This window comes from Prionailurus bengalensis, chromosome B1 (genome assembly GCF_016509475.1).
Source record: "Prionailurus bengalensis isolate Pbe53 chromosome B1, Fcat_Pben_1.1_paternal_pri, whole genome shotgun sequence".
Lineage (NCBI taxonomy): Eukaryota > Metazoa > Chordata > Mammalia > Carnivora > Felidae > Prionailurus > Prionailurus bengalensis.
The window spans coordinates 71,023,372-71,041,717 of record NC_057344.1 but is presented as its reverse complement, the minus strand read 5'-3'; positions in this window follow the sequence as shown (position 1 = coordinate 71,041,717).

The following is an 18,346-nucleotide window of genomic DNA, read 5'->3' as shown; positions in this document are numbered from 1 at the left end:
GAACATTTCCCCCAAGAAGATATGTTGAAGTCCTAACTTCTAGTACCTATGAATGTGACCTTATATGGAAATAGGATCTTTGCAGATTCAATTAAGTTAAGATGAGGTCATTAGGGTAAGCCTTAATCCAATATAATTTATTCTTTATAAGAAAATGGACACGTAAAGCCATAGACACACAAGAGAACACCATGCGAAGATGGAGGCAGGTATTGGAGTTGAACAAGGAAAAGAATGTCAAGGACTGACCAACACCACCAGAAGCTAGGAACAAACAAGAAAGGATCTTCTTTCTAGAAGTTTCAGGGGCACCTGAGTGACTCAGTCAGTTGGGTGCCCAACTTTTGATTTCAGCTCGGGTCATGATCCTAGGGTCATGAGATGGAGCCCCATGTAGGGCTGAGAGTGGAGCTTCCTTGAGATTCTCTTTCTTTCTCTCTCTCCCTCTGCCCCCATCCCCACTCGTGTGCTCCCCCTCTCTCTAAAATAAAAATAAAAAAGAAAACAACTAGCTGTTTCAGAGGGACCATGCACCTTAATTTTGGACTTCTAGCTTCCAGAATATTTTTTGTTGTTTTTAGCCACCCAATTTGTGGTACTTTGGTGTGGCAACCCAGGAAAATAATATTCATCTCTAAAGCAGTTTTATTTTTTTCCAATCTCGAGGTCTTTCATTTCTTTTTCTTGTCTTATTACAGTGACTGAGATAGCCAGTAAAATGTAGAACAGAACTGAGGAGAAGGTACATTCTTACCTTGATCCTAATCTCAGAAAGTATGTATTCAGACCATTTCAACTCACCATGGTGAGTTTTTATCAGGTTGAGAAAGTTCTCTTCTATTCTTAGTTTGTTGAGAATTTTTTGAATGTTATCAAATGCATCTATTTAGATAACCATAAAGTTTTTCTCTTACGTTTCTTTAAGATCGTGATAAATTTCAAATGTTAAACCAAAGTTTTCATTACAAGAATAAATCCTACTTTGTCAGGATGTATCATTCTATGTATTTGTTGTCATATTCAATTGGATAATACTGAACTTTTAAAAAATTTGTTTAAAATTTTTGTGCCTGTGGTCTGCAGTTTTCTCTATTTGGAATGTCTTTTCTCGCTTTGGTGTTAATGTAACACTGGCCTTCTAAAGTGGTCTATGTAGGTGAGTGTTCAAACTTGAGAAGTGCATGTATTGCACTAATTTGTGAAGGTGATTGATAGTGTAATTTAGGTATTCTACAGATCTTTGGTGATTCTTGTGTAATTCTAGTAAGGGCTCACAATGTCTGGTTTACTAACATCCTACAAAACATCACCTTCGCCCAAGGAACCCCTTTCAAGGTAAATGAGGTGATATGGTGAAAATATGATATTGGAATACACTGATTTTGACATATCTGTCAAAGGAATCCCTTTCAAGGTACATGAGGTGATATGGTGAAAATATGATATTGGAATACACTGATTTTGACATATTGACATTTCAATAAAATATTGAAAAAGACTCATAACGATGTAGCTAAGGTGCTAGCTGGAAGTGGATACCTTGTAGGGTTGAGGCTCTGACCTTCAAGGTGCCATGTATATTTTAAATCCATGTTCATTATATGGGGCTTTGTCCCCAGTAGCTAGAATATATGGTTTTAGAATCAAGAGTGGAATAAGAGGGGCTCTGCTGGATTAGTGATACTGGTTCCTGAGTGCTTGGCTAGGGGAAATAGTCTACCAGAAACAGTATTAAGAATTCTACAAAAGTGTAACTATCTCCTGATCATATGGGGCTCATCATACTCACATATTAGGAGTAAAGAAAAAGTTTCCCAAACTAACTGGACTAATCGACACTAGTTATCTTAAAGAGATAGGATTGCTACTCCATAATGGAGCAGGAAGTGTTATGTCTGGAATTCAGAAGATTCACTCTGGTGCTTTTTGCTGCTTCCATGGCCCATAATGGCCTGGGCAGGGCAATTGCAGCAACTACTGTTTGATAAGGGCAGAGTAACCACAGGCTACAACCCTAAAGGATGAGATCTGATGCATAGATCTTTCCAGTGGGAAAGCAAACTGGACCACAAGAGGTAATGGCTATGGATGAGAAGTATCTAGAATGGGAGGTAAAGGATGGAGTTGATAAATATCAGTTGAATCATTGACCTCAACAGATGCAGCAGGGACAATATCTGGTCTACAAATCCTTGTGCTGTAATCCTTTTTATCAGAAAATGTGATAGGCATCACCTTGAAGAAGCAGTGACAGGACAGAGTGAACTTGTCAAGGGGCATGAGTACCTCTCAGTGGTGCCTCATCCTTCTCTCAGCCTTTCCAGGATAAACTTCTAACCGCCAGCATATGCAACTTTTTAACTGAGTGTTTTCTTGGTGGTCAGAACTACTTGAAAACCAGAAGTACTGGGGAATTAACCCCCTTAGAAGCAATTCTTAACAAATGCTTAGTGGAAGTTGGCGTATAAATATCCCAATTCCTATGCTTCTTAAGTGGACCAACACTGCGGCTTGAGTTCAAGCCTTATTGCCTGCTAGAGTTTCGTGGAACCAAGCCACTGACATAATGGTAATTTGCTTGTAAAATGTCCTTATTAGGTCTAACATCTCTATTGCCTTATTGGTGTTTCTTAGGATCACTTTCCAAATAAATTTGTTACACTTTAACCCTTGTCTCAGAGTTTGCTTCTAGGGGAATGTAAACTATGACAATATATCCAGTGCCATGGAAAGAACATCATGGCCTGACTCAGATCACTGGACCCCTAAAACTTCACCAACGTGCCAGGCCCCTGAATCTCTTTAAGCTTTATGGGCCAGCACACATGTTTTTCACTAGGGCATCCAGAGTACTTGCCAATTCCTGTTCAAATCTGATTAATCTGCAGTATCATCTCATATAACAAAGCACTCTTTATTACATATGTCTAATATAAAATTAATATGTGCTATGAGTCCTATATCAAAAGGAGCTATTCAAAATATTTAACAACATATGCAGCACCTAAATCGACCAAGTACTGGAGCAGATTCAGGGAGGTCCCATGCTGGGCCAGAGGCAAATCTTTATTACTGGATCTCGGAGAAGCCCCGGGGGTCCTGGAGAAGCCATCTGTTGGCCGGTGCACTTGAGAGGTGTGGCTCAAACTGGGCTGAAAGGAAGGACAAAGAGTCTAAGCCTCAATGACATATCAGCCCAAGCTCTGTGCCTGAAGCAAGAACGACTTCTGAAATTTTTAGTCTCGGTTTTTCTAAAACCAGTTTGAAATGGGTTTTCTATTACCTCTGAGATAAATTATTGTAGCTGCTTTCTCACCCTAGCTAGAGTCTAAGAAATCATCCTCAATTCCTCCTATCTCCCTCATAGCTCAGATACTTCCAATGTGATCTTTTAAATATTTCTCCAATTCATCCTCTGCCGTCTAGTCCTCCTATTATTGCTCTATTTAAGGCCCTCATTATCTTTGCCTGAGCTATTTCAGGTGCTTCTTAATTGATCTTGGTGTTTCTTGCCTTGTCTTTCTCAGATTCGCACTTCTTTCCAAATCTGTCTACATCGTTCCCCCTCAAAATCCTTCAACTGTTCTTCTTCACCACGAAGTAATGTGGCATGATCTTCACAAGAGAGCAGGTTGTCAACTTGTTTTCCTTCATCTTTCAGAATCACTGCTTTGGATTCAGTTGCCAGCAATATCAAACTGCACACATTTTCTCCCACACATCAGATCCTTCTCACCTTCATGCTTTTACTTACAAGTTTTCATTCCCCTTTCTCTCCCCAGCTCATGTCCATTTATATATTAAGTCACAGTTCAGACATGATCTCCCTCTAGAAACTTTCACAAACTCTATCGGGGCGCCTGGGTGGCTCAGTTGGGTAAGCGTCCGACTTTGGCTCAGGTCATGATCTTGCAGTTTGTGAGTTGGAGCCCCGCGTCGGGTTCTGCGCTGACGGCTCAGAGCCTGGAGCCTGCTTCAGATTGTGTCTCCCTCTCTCTCTCTGCCCCTCCCCTGCTCATGCTCCGTGTCTCTCTGTCTCTCAATAATAAACATTAAAAAAAAAAAAAAGAAACTTTCACAAACTCTTGTGTTGAGCAAGATGACTCTCCTCTGTGATCCCATAAGAGTTTTTGAATATCTCCATCTCTTCATGTACCACACTGTGTTATAATTATCTGTTTATATATCTTTACCACCACCTGATCCCCAAATTTTGAGACAGAGGTTGTGTTGCAAACCAGACATGTGGCAGATGAACATTAAATGTTTGCGAAGTAAATAAAGGCATATACAGTAAAACCTAGGTTTGCGAGCATAATTTGTTCCAGAAATATGCTTGTCATCCAAAGCCCTCGTATATCAAGGCAAATTTCAAGAACCATTGGCTCAGTTGTGACCGTGTGATGTTCAGTGGCACATACTACTCGTATTGGAAGACGTCGCTCGTTTATCAAGGTAAAATTTATTAGAAATCTTTGCTCACCTTATAGAATACTCAGAGAACAAGTTACTCGCAATCCAAGGTATTACTGTACATGTATGCTCCTCTACTAATATGATGCTCTAAAAAGTATGCTTTGAATCATATTGGTATAGGTGATTGATATCCCAAAACTTCTTTTGAGTATGACAAAGAACTTTTGGATAGATGATTGTTCAAACCTAAATTAGTCATATTAATTTATGGACATAGTTGCATTAGAAGCATAAATCAAAAGGTAAATTATTACCATATCATGAAACTACTAGAAAAGCATTTCTTGAAAGTACATGTAACGAGGATGCAAATTGGAGTTTTATTACCTCCTCAGTCCCTGTGTAGCCAATGCAAAAATTGCTAAGAGTGGTTTCTGATCAAATAACAATTGGTGGGTTTCACTCACACAAATAGGAGAAGATTAAAAATATGTTTTTTTGGAAGTTCATGGCATCAAGTCAAATGTTAATAGGCCAAATCTTATGAATGCATCCGGAATCTAATAGATTCCAAATAGGATGTGTATATCATTGAGCTATCACATTCCCTGTTACCGGCATGGTAATGTAGGAAAAACAACTATTTATTTCATTGTTTTACAGTAAATATTTTTTCTTGTAAAATTATACTTACATTCCCACAAATTCTTGCAAACATTTTGTAACTGTTAAAAAAGTATCATTGCTCATTAGACGTATATTAAGAGATCAATAAATATGAGAATGCAGTGAATTCATATTTTAAACATACTAACAAATTATGTCCACATCTTTACCTTCTCATCAATATTAAGGTGTACAAAAGTTGAGGTAATGCTAATGTCATATAATAAGATTGATAGACCAAAATTTAATTCTCACTTTCTATGTTGTGCTTAGTTGGTTCATAACTTAAGTTTCGTTGACGTAAAAATATGTATTGAAATAGGTTAGCCACTAGAGGGATCACTTCTCTGAAATGATCATTTTATGTAAGAGGTTCCATTAAACATTAGCAAACGCTTATTAAAGGCTTATAATGTAGGTCACCCAATACTAACATGAAGAAAATATGTTGTTTCTCATATGTTGAGAGACTTTTGGGGGAACACATTCATAACCACATTTTTATAATAAAATGTAATTCAGTAAAAAAGAAATATAAACAACTGCTGGAACATGGATGAAGGTCCTTGTAACTGATCAAAAGAATACTGAGATCAAACTCTAGAATTGTAGAAAGGTTGGAAAACCACCAGTGGTTCTGTTTCAGAAGACAAGAAGCTTAATTCTTAATTTTAGTTTCAACAGTCAAATGTGTGTTCTAGTAAACTTCAATATTCATCTACCCAATGATCCTCTACAGAGTGTCTCTTAGGGGCCAGGCAGGTGCTAGGTACTAAGGATCAGCCAGTGACCCGAAGGTTCCAGCTCTGAGCAGAGTTGGAACACATAGGCCATGTGTATAAGTCACTTTAGCACCATGTACCAAATCCTGAGAGAAAAAGAGCTGACATCCATAGAACATAGAAAAGAAATTTAATCCAGATTGGGGGGCAAGGATGGCTTTCCCAGAGGGAGGTACTCTGATATAAAGAAGAGATACAAAGAAGAGATATAAAGAAATCACAGGAGATCTTCAGGTAAACATGGGGTGGGAAAGAATTCCAATCAGAAAAAAATATCATATGTTAAGACCTGAAGGCAAGAGGGAATGTGGCTCATTGAGGGAATAGAAACAAAGATATGTGGAATTACTGGCTCTTGAGGACTAAGGAAGTGGAGGGGTCATCATTAAAAGTGGAGTGGAGCAGAGTTTGCATGCTTAGTCTAGAGTTTGGACTTTGTCCTAGGGGCAAGGAGGAGTAGAACAAATGACCTGATTCAAATGGTGTTTTAGAAAGATTAGTAGTTCCCCCCTTATCCTGAGTTTCCCTCTTCAAGGTTTCAGCTATCTGCAGTCATCCCGGGTCTGGAAGCAGGTGACCAAATCATCAGTACATCTATAGTGTCCTGATGCTACGTCACAGTGTCCAGGCCATTTGCCTCCCTTCATCTCATTAGGTAGGCATTTTATCATCTCATATCATCACAAGAAGACAGGTGAATATAGTACAATAAGATGTACAATAAGATAAGAGAGAGGACACATTCACATAACTCCTATTACAACATATTGTTATAATTTTTCTATTTAATTATTAGTTGCTGTTATAAATCTCTTACTGTGCTTAAATTATAAATTGAACTTTTTCATAGATATGTATGTATAGGAAACAACATAGCACCTATAGGGTTCAGTACTAGTCATGGTTTTGGGCATCCACCAGGGGTCTTGGATAAGAGAGGATGCTTTATTCCACTTGCAAGGTGCAGACTGAATTAGAGACAGGTCAAGAAGAACAGCAGGTAGATATTTTGGCCAGTACAAAATACAGAAAGATTCATAGATTTCTGAGTGCTCCAGGTTTTTCCCCCCATATTTTTCCCATCTCGGTGTCCAGGCCTGGGGACTTAGTTCTAGGGGCTGACTTATAACAAAACAAGTTTTTCCCTGAGCCTCCCTTTCAATCTCTTCCCCGTGCATTCAGGTTCTCTGAATCTCTTTATAAGTGGCCTTTTGGGCCAGTGGCTGCCCTTTCTCCTCTCGTTGCTCATCCTCCCAGGATAGAGGAGCAGCAGGAGGAGGTAGAACTGAGAATTTCAAAGTCATCTGGCTTCTAGATGGACTATTAAAAAGCAAATCCAATTTTAAAAGTAAACTTTAATCTCTGGCTAGAACACCTGCAACAATTTGCAGTCCAGTGTTATTCTAAACAAGCATTGCCCTTTCCTTCATCTTCAAATTATTTTTTAAAATGTCCCTCCCTGATATTAACATTTCCTTCCCATCTCCTTGTTTGTGTCCCAGGCTGGTAGTGGATAGAGAGTGGAGTGTCAATGGTGAAGGATGTGGCCAAGGAGGAGCAAAAGATCTTCCAGCCATACGTCAACACAGGAACTAAACTAATGTTCTCAAATAGCTAATGTCCAAAATGTATTACGTTTTTAGTTTAAAAGAAAAAGAGGAGAAAGAGGGAACGCTTGTGTATTCTACTAGGCATTGCGAAGAATTTCTTCACCAATGTAAATTTGTGAACTCTGTGTGAGCTGTCTGATGACAGTTGATTGAACCGTGGATGCTGTCTCATTGAAACCATAGAATGATACATTTTATTACCAGATCTATACATAACTGCAAAGAGTGACCAAGAAAGGGTAGCTCTTGTTCAGACATAAGACTCTGCTGTGATACCTGAAGCAGGTTCATAAAATCTGTCGTACTTTCAAGCTGACAAAGCTTTGTTCTCTCACCTCAGCTCTACAGGCTTAGTGCCTTTTGGGGTCCTCTCTCCTGTTTCTGCCCCAGCCTTCCAGTGTCTTTTGCTTATTAGTACAATTTCAGTTTTAGTTGTTGAAATGTTTCTCTAATCTAACAATGTCATAATGTTAATCTCCCAAAGCTTCTCCCTGTCCCGGCGCAGACCAGGCCAGGAATTCTGCGGCTCAGCATTGGGGGATGGCATGTTTCCTCTCTCTTTCCCCACTTGCTCCCCCACTACCCCTTCTCCCCTCCCATGTTGTCAATGGCTCCCTGGGATGAGGAAAGGGGAAGGAATGAGAGGAAAAGGACACATTTTTTTAGGAACTGCTGTTCTTGCAATGCGGAATATGGGTCTTCTGTCATGGCAAATGCCCAAATTATATTTCTCTCCTATTGGACCTGAGAAGTCCGCATTCCCATCCTCACCCCCCTTCTCCAACACTGTACTATTTCCTAATTCAAGCAGTGAAATTTTTGGCTAACATTTTCCTTACAATTGCCACTCAGCTCTTGCCCCAACAGTATTCACAGAGGAGCAGTCACTGGTGTAATGTTCTTTCCCTATGACTCACACCTGGCTACCTTCCAGGCTATTGCCTCTGGCTTTGGGAAATATTACACTTCTCTTGCCCACCAAATTCTTTACAGACTGGCCACTCCCCTGGCAGCCACAATCTTTGCTCTGATCTTCAAGTAACTTCAATCCTAGACTTTGACTCTAGCAGGGAAGAATCAATCCCCATTGTCTCAACCAACCACTCACCCCCGAGCCCCAGAGATCACACACTGCCAAGGACTCTGCCACTGTGTTTAGAAAGAAGGACTGAGTTTCTACAGTTTCATGAGCACCCAGCTGGGTACAGAGATCTATTTCTATGTCTCTGGCAAGCTGACAAACACTCCATTCTACACAGTTGAGTATCTTAATCACCCATATCAAGGGTTCTTATGCTTTGTCCTCAGCTTTGGGGTCTGAACCCAAAATCCCAGGTAATAGGCAAAGCCTCACTTAACATCTTACTACAAAAAGATGACAATGGTAACTTAAGATCCTACTACAGAAAGATGACATAGTAACTTCAGGAGAGCATATTTACAAAGGTGCTGGCGTTCCAGGAGCTCTAATCCACATATACAACCAGGATCAGACTGAATCACGAAATTAATAACTCTGGATTGAAATTCTCCACAAGATATCTAGTCCAATTCTATAGCTTATAATCTAATCAACACTAAAAGAATCCTTTTAAGATTTTGTTGGAACTCTTCTTGAATACCCTTGGAGGCAAAGACATCCAGACATGTCAAAGCTAACTACACCATTTCTGTTTAGTTCTAATTGTTGGCAAGTTCGGATTTATGTTAAGCCAAAATTGACCTCTGTATAAATGTCACTCCATGTTTCAGATTTATCCTCTGAAAACTCATAAAGCCTGAATAGTCATTTTTCCATATGATAACCATTTGGGTTTAGGGGGAATAACGATCATTTCCCTTTTAGATTACTCTGCTCCAACATAAATTTCCCCAATTTTTTCAAGTATTCACTGTATGGCAGGTTTTGAGGTTTCCTTATTATTTTGGTGTCCCTTCTCTTGTTATTTCCCGTTTCTTCAATATCAGTTTGGTGGTCAGAACCTATGACAACACCAGGAAGGAAGAACGAAACAGGGACTTATTTCCTTTAAAAGTTAATTTTTAAACAAGAGAAAATCATGACTCCCACGCAGATATAAAAATGAATACATATTAAAGATTTCATTAAACTCGTAGCCAATGAGGAAAACAGGCAAATACAACTGGGTTCAAAAGAAAATCCAGACGGGGCACATTTATAGATCAGGAATATTGAAATGACTGCACAAGTGAAGGCAAACTTGTTTTTTTTTTCCCGTAATGGTGAGGGATTGTCAGTTGGACTTCTACTGGACAGGACAGAATTTGCATGTACATAGACAAGAATTATTTTTGCATTACTAGCAGCTATCTACAATTTATGGTGTTGTAAAATAGCTTTCATAGTTTCCCTAGAATCAGAATCAGATAACCCAGAGGGTTTCCTCTAGAATCCCAACAATGCAGAATTTTCCACTGACGCACATATTTTTGCCTACACTTCTCTTGTTCTAAATACTATTTTCCTTTGAATTAAGGAAAGTAATGGTAAATATAAAGCTCAACACTTATATCGTCAGAAAACTACCACACAGCTCTTTATGAAGTTTTTTGTTTTTTTCATGTTTACAAGCGTTAATAGGATATCTCAATAAACACTGAAATTAGCCTTAGCTTACTTAAGGAAATAAAAAGTAATGTCGAAAACATGTTTGCCTTTCTGTGGGAGTATCTTCAATGACGTTGATGTTAGTAGTTTGCTCCCACACCCTCAAGTTTTCAACCTTACATAATAGTCTCTGGATTTATCAACTCCAAACCTATTAACAAATTCAAGTTAATTCAACAAATGCCGACTTAATTCATAAGCCCGTTATAAGCATGACGAGTAAGAGTCAATAAAAGTATAGATTTGTATAAGGAGAAATTATATTCTAGTTGGACAGGGCAAGGGGAAGACATGTATAAATACATTATAGGGCAAAATATAACCTGTTTATAGGCAAAAAAAAAATAAAACCCTATTTGGAATGTTTTCAGTGAGCTAATATTTTAGGTCAGAAGAATAAAAACCAACTCAATGGGAAGACTGCATTCCCACAAATTGTAACAGGATACAGAATACTCATGGAAGAGGACCCAAAAGAATGGATCCCAGATTAGAATGGTTGGAAATATTGCTAGGTCATTCAAGAGTTTTGAACGTCAAGCTGAAGAATTTTTATTTAACTCATAAACAAAGGAGAATAATGGGAAGTCTATAGAATGTTTATTTACATGGTAAGAACAATACTGTGATTTATTCCGGCGGAGCTACGAAGAAGACTATAAAAGGCAAAGACTGAAGAGAGGATGCCACCAGGAAGTAAAATTTATAGGACTTGGAGGCAATATTTTGCCATGGAAGTAAGCAGGGATGGAAATGGACAAGGGAGAGAGTGAAATGAAAGAGAATTTCAAGTTTTCTAATTTAGGTAAAAAATCTGTATTAGATTCCTAGGGCTGCCTTGACAACTTACCACAAACTTGGTGAGCTAGAAAGAAAACCTCTCACTGTTCTGGAGACCAGAAGTCCCAAATCAAGGTGTCAGCAGGACCAGGCTCCCTCTGAAAACACAGCAGACTCTTCCCTAGCCTCTTTCCGGCTTCTGGTGGCTCTTGGCAATCCTTGGTGCTCCTCGGCTTATGAGTGCATCACTCCAATTCCTGCTTCTGTCTTCACGTCACCTTCTTCTCTGTTTTTCTTTCGTGTCTCTATGTGATTTCTTCTCTTTGTATGATTACACCAGTCGTTGGATTTTAACCCAGTCTGATCTCTTCACGATCCTCAACCTATTTGCAAAAAGCCTTATTTCCAAATAAAGTGACATTCTGTAAAGTTCCAGGCAGATACAAATTTGGGGGAGATGCTATTCAACCCACTACAAATAACTTGGAGAAAAATCAGGTCACTAATGTAAATAAATGCTCTGCCATTAATATAAATAAACAAGTAAATAAGTAAGTAAATCAATGAATAATCAGAAATGCTCTGCCCATTAATGTAAATAAATGCTCTGCCATTAATGTAAGTAAATGCTCTCAGAAAAGCAGTTTTCTGAGAAGGTAGATTTGAGTTAGAGTTCTGACAGCCAGATTTGTGAATGATACATGTTGGGGTAGACTGAAGTACTTAAGTACTCAGTATTTATGATCTCACGTTTCGTGAGGTCAAGCCCTGCATTGGGTTCTGTGCTGACAGTGCAGAGTCTGCTTGGGATTCTCTTTTTCTATTTCTCTCTCTGCCCCTCCCCCATGTGCACGCAGGTGTGCGTGCTCTCTCTCTCTCTCTCTCTCTCCCTCAAAATAAATAAATAGGCTTTTGAAAAAAAATTAAACAAACATCCAGTCGAAATTAGTGAGACAAGAAAAAGAAATCAGATAAAATAAATAAATAAATAATTAATTAAAAATGCTCTGCCCATTAATGTAAATAAATACTCTGCCATTAATGTCAGTAAATGCTCTCAGAAAAGCATATTTGGCTCCCCAAATATCACCTACATGCACTGTTAGTAAGGCAAGTTGAATTCATTACTTAATGTGTAAGAAACAGCACCACCCCCAAGAGCTTTGGTAGTATCTCAAAAGGCAGGAAGGTAAGGTCAGAATTTATTGACAATGGGAAGTGTGGCGTAAGGTGGGTCTTTCAACACAATCACTTGATTAGGACTTGGTAAGGATTACCTATGACAGTCTGCGATTGCCAGAAACAGCGAGGTTAGGATTTTGAGGAGAGGAATTCAAAGAATCTGAGAGTTCAAACTTTTGCTGCTTTCCATTGAAAAGATGATGGATCTTTCAGAAAGTTTTTCTAATGAACAAGCCCATCATTTATAGGGATAAGCGTCTTTAGAGAAAGTAGAATGTTAATGGAGACGGTGGAATAAATAGCACATTGTTAATATGTAGGCAGTGAGGTACAGTTTCTGTTCTCGGTGACCTTTCTGCATGTGAGGGTAGATAGCTTCATAGCACTCAGAGACATCAAGTGACAGTGAGTAGGTTTAGAATAAGTAGTCAGAAAAGGAATCTTGATGAATTCCTTGAGAGGCAGACCACAGAGGCCAATGCAACTATTTGTTCTTGTTTCCTTTTGATTTTGTTTATTTTTTTAAAGATGCATGCAACCTTGTTCAAGTGTTAAAAAGGAGCTCTGAGTTTCCAAATTTTGAAAAAGAAATAATCAATGCAGGAAGAAAGTGGTGATAAAATTAATAAATATAAGGCATTAGGAAAGCATAGTTATATTCAGTAATAAGTAGTGAGGCTTCAATAAAGTGGTATGGTAAACATTACCGAAGCTTCTCAATATCCCAGTCTCATCTTTCTGAATCTGTGGAATACTATACTTCCCGACCCTCTTGCAAACAGACAAAACCAAGAGCTGTGAGGAGAAATAACTTCTATAACTTCTTTGTGTCACTTTTGGGCTGAGACAAGGAAAATCTGTTGCATAATCTTACAGCTCACTCCTTTCCAACCACTGTGATTGTGATGGCTATATATCGAGATTCTGGAGCCACTGCATGGAACCAGTCTAGATCTCTGACTCATTTGAAGGAGGTTGCTCTGGAGAGCCATTAGACTTGAGTAGACTTTCTGCAGGCAAGAAATACATACACTGTGTGTGTGTGTGCGTGTGTGTGTGTGTGTGAATCCATTACAGTTTTGGAATTTATTTACTCTGGTACCAAAGCTTATCTTACTCTTGCTCGTACTTTTGGTAACACTATACTCCAGATTGTTGAGTGATATTTGTTTATTTATTTATTTATTTACAAGTGTGCATCATGCCCAACATGGGGTTTGAACTCATGACCCCAAGATCAAGAGTCACATGCTCTATGGATAGAGCCAGCCTGGTGCCCCACTATTTGCCAAATTATAAGACTGACAACAATAAAACAGTGATGACAAAGTAGCTAAAAAAGGATAAATTATTGTTTGAAGAATTTTGATGATGAAGGAAAGGGGGAAAAGAGTTTTGAAGGCTCTAAAAAATATACACTTTGGATATTCTATTTAATTTTCTAAAATTTGGATCATACAACAGCATTGAGAAATTCCAAGTTAACCTTTTAGATTTTCTTATCATAAAATTAAATGGCTTTTCACAGATAATGCCACTTGTTACCTTCCATTCCCCATGTTTGGTTGGAAATTCATATCAGAATCCACACATTTGGTGATTTGCCAAGAATTCAACCTCATTGCCAGGAATTTGATCTTATTAAACTACGGACCTATATTAAGTCTCTTTATTCTTTCCAAAAACATTTTCTGACACTGTACCTCTGGATTATTAAAATAGATTTAGATAGCATTTGATATAAGAAATACTCTAAGTTGTTCTTAGTCTATCATACACTATTTTCTTGGGAAACTGTTTTTATATTTCTTCCACCAATTGCCAGTTAAGTACAATGTGTTCTCATAATTCCAGGAAGTAGTGTTAGCTGTCAAAAATGATGTGTTGCATAATCAGTAACAGTAAATAGGCTAATTCTTTGAAGCTATTCCTGCTGGAAGGTGTGTAAGAATATCCACTGGAAAGTGCCAAAGTATACCTGCCAACAACTGAAACTTAGGAGTTGAAAGAGTTAGGGAGATAAATAAGGAAATGTGCTTATAACTGTCTTGAAATATTGAAATATTAGACCAGGAAGCTCTGTGAAAGTACACAGTGATCCCTTGTTTTGTGTGGCAAAGTGTTCTAGTAGGGAAAAAGTTATCTATTCTTAACCCACTTTTGCCGCTGGATCCTGACAGTGTGTTTTGCAAAAACATGTCAATATGGAGGAAAAACAATCCTCTGCTATTCAATGCCCGGCACATGGCAGGAGTCGATAATTTTTTGGTAATAAGGGAATGAATGAAATGTAGTAAATGAGCGACTGGTCTGAAGAGTGAAAACTTATCCCCGTGAAAAATTTAGAAAAGGCTTGAAAAACTAAGGCTTTAGTTAACTAGTTAATGCCAGAGTGTTAGCGTTAGGTTCAGGCTTTCATAGTAACTAACTGAGTTAAGGTTGGGGAACTGGATCATTTGACTATAGGCCTAAATGGTTGAGCCAAGTGGGGCCTATGATTTAACAGACAGTCTTGGGAAGAAGCCAAATCAGAAGAAGGAAGATGTCCAGAAGAATAATCAGAAATTCTCTCCTGAAACTGAAAAAGTCAGGTTAAGGTAATGGAGGGGAAACCAGGAAAAAACTGGAGGACCAGGGCCTAAACAAATCCTTGGAATTAAAGGACAATAATTGCAATAGCTTCTTAGAGGATAAGGTGAAGGCTGTATTACAGAGATTGTTAGTAGTATCCCAATATCTATTCTGCCTTATTGTCTTAGTGATAGCAGCCTTAATGGTCAATGGACACACTGCAGTTTAGGAAAAAGCAAGGCCATTCTCCCTTCCTTGCAGCTGGTTAAGGCCAAGGGACTACGTTTTGGCCAATGAGCTATAGCGAAAGGCTGGTATGAATCAGAGACAATCATCGTTAGCATTAGGCAAAAGAAGACATTATTGCATTGGAAATACAAACAACTTGGGAATGAGACTTTATTTTTATGGACCATGTAAATCAGTATTACACATTAGTCTTATTTAATTTAAAATATTTCCAAGAAGTCTAGCGAAATCCAGAATATATCAGAATATATATACATATATACTTGAATTCATATAACACATTGATTAACAGATATTCATCAAAAGACATTGTAAAATTGCCCCCCAAAAGAGAAAGATTTCAAAGCATATTTATATTTTCTATTGATGACCAAAATAATATTTTTTTGATCTCAAAGAGATCAGCTTATAATTATAATTCATTCCCAACTTAAGAAAAAAGTGAGCAATGCCTACTGAGAACAATGAAATAATACAGTATAATTAAGCTCGTCATTTGGTTGCATGAATTATGATGAAAAATCACTCCTCTTTGGGTATGAAGGAGTGTGTTACTAATGTAAGAAAATTCTCCCTTCATCTCTCAAGTTTTTGAGTATCTTACAAGCAGACACTGACAGCTTTTGTTTTGGGCTATCTTTTCACAGATATTTGTATAGCAAGCAGCCTTGGAATATAGAGATACTGTCTCCCTCTGGGACAGAGGGCTGGTTTGTTTATTGTCTACCATAACAATAAAGATAATGTGTCCCTCCTTAGCAAAGGTTGTGTGCAGATTTTCTCGTAATCTCATACAAGATTAGAGTGTGCTAAGCCAGAGAATCCTTTTCTGCAACACCACCCTCTGTGTGTATTGGCATTAGCCAGCCCTGTGGTGGTTGGGGCCCATAGAACTGATGTAAGAAAACGATGATATTCAGGCTATTGCTATTGTTGGGGGTAATAAAGTTGCCTGGACACTGATTCAGGAGTATTGTGTCTTCCGTATATCTACAAAACTGCGGCAATCTAAGTCAGCTTGCAAACAAGGTAGAATTTCCAGCCCTTCACAGTTCTTGGTAGCTACAACGAATTATTTGAAGACATAAACACTGTCTACCATATAGAAGTAAGACACTGATACACATCCAAAATAATCAGGCACAAATAATTGGGGTAAACTATTATGTGAGAAATAACTCATGACAGCCTAAGGAGTTATAAGAAATCACTTTCCTATTGGTTTGGAATAGGCCAACACTCCTAGAACACTTAGAATGTTTTTAGCAGAAACTAAAAGAAAAGCCAACTCATGGTGGCTGAAAAGAGTTTTCAGACGTAAAAACTTCCTACGATATCGTCTAGCAAGACAAGGTGAGCTGGACCAAAGTCTTTATCTAAAGATGTTGAGTGGGAAAGAGAATCTGACAGTAGTAGGTACTTCCCTGAAAGGGTACAAGAGAGGTGTCATTAGAGTCTGGTCAGAGCCGTGAAATCACAGGCAAGTCAAATTTCTGAGGAACAAAAATGTGAGTAAACAGGTAGAAAGAGAACTTTATTAGGGGCTCTTGCATGGCTCAGTCAGTTGAGCATCCAATTCTTGATTTCAGCTCAGGTCACGATCCCAGAGTCATGAGATCGATCGATCCCCACGTCCCAGCCCTGCGCTGGGTGTGAAGTCTGCCTAAGATTCTTTCTCTCTCTGCCTCTGTCCCTCGCCCCTACTCTCTCTCTCTCTCTCTCTCTCTCTCTCTCTCTCTTTGTAAGAAAGAAAGAAAGAAAGAGAAAGAAAGAAAGAAAGAAAGAAAAAGAAAAGAAAGAGAAAGAAAGAAGTGTATGACATTGAAAAGTTGGCAGGAGGAAAAGTCTAAACGCACAGAGTGCAAGACAGGACCAATAAAGCCACGTGGCTTGAGGGAAAGAGAAGAAGAGAGAGAGAGGATACTCATCCTTGGAGCTGCCTGGACTCCTTCCTGACTGTTCTCACCTTCAGTTTGTACTCCTGTCCACATGTGTTTCCACAATGAAACTCAATTCTCGTTATAGTGTTTCCATGAGTTTATGTTCCTTGCAATAACAACAAAACTCCAAAGAGAGCATATCTTATACCAAGGATACTAAGGTACCCCCTTTGTTTCCAGCTGAATTCTGAACCATTAGTAGGAAAAACCCCGAGGAGTTAATGGAAGATCACACATAGTAAAAATCACATCCACAACTTAGAGTTGATTCCTCTTAAATATAAATCATGATGTATCTACCTATATATTTGGTCCAGATAATCATCTTAAACTCATTGAAAAGAAGGGATTAAAAAGGGTCTTTTAGGGGCGCCTGGGTGGCGCAGTCAGTTAAGCGTCCGACTTCAGCCAGGTCACGATCTCGTGCTCCGTGAGTTCGAGCCCCGCGTCAGGCTCTGGGCTGATGGCTCGGAGCCTGGAGCCGGTTTCCGATTCTGTGTCTCCCTCTCTCTCTGCCCCTCCCCCATTCATGCTCTGTCTCTCTCTGTCCCAAAAATAAATAAACGTTGAAAAAAGGGTCTTTTATTTATTTTAAAGTGTCACAAAACATTTCCTCCACAAACAGAAAATTCTCTAGAAGTCATTTTTTGCCCTGATGACATTAAAAATGAAATCCTTCAAAATCCTTCCTTTTGAAATCCTTCAAAAAACATTTCTTTAAGTATTTTTTTAAAACAAAATTTAATGTCTATTTCTGAGAGAGAGACAGAGACAGAGTGTGAGAATGGGAGGGGCAGAGACAGAGGAAGACACAGAATCCAAAGCAGGCTCCAGACTTTGAGCTGTCAGCACAGAGCCTGATGCGGAGTTTAAACCCACGAGCCATGAGATCACTACCTGAGTGGAAGCTGGAGGCTCAACCGACTGAGCCACCCAGGCGACCCTCAAAAAACATTTCTTAAGGTGCCTTTTATACATCTAGGCATGAGAAAAAGGAGAATATTCAGATAAAAGTAAGATATAGGTGTTGCTCTCTGAAAATACACAGTCCAGTGGGATCAACAGAGAGTAAAACATCACAACACAATTATGTTTGTACAAAGAAGAGTCAGATTTATAGCAGGGCTACTGTGGTGAACAATTTTAGGAGGCAACACTGACTCAGAACCCAAGACATCCTGTGTACTCTTAGCATTCAATACGTCCTCTGAAAATGGTACCCTCAGGAATTGAGCAATATTATGGTCCTGACTTACAGCCATGCAGAAGAATACTAGAATACTAGAATTGGATGTTGGAGTAGGTATGGTGGTCGGCAGAGAATAGGGATGGAATGCAATCCAGGCATTAGATACTGTTCATTCTGGATTTGACTCAGCATTCTTTCCTACTTCCTTCTCTGTGCATTCCTAACTACAGAGAGAGAGAGCTAAAACCTGTTTCCTAGGTCTCCTGATAGTCGAGGTCTGAAAGTAACTTAGATTATGCTAATTAGATGCATTCATAGGAAACTTGGAATGT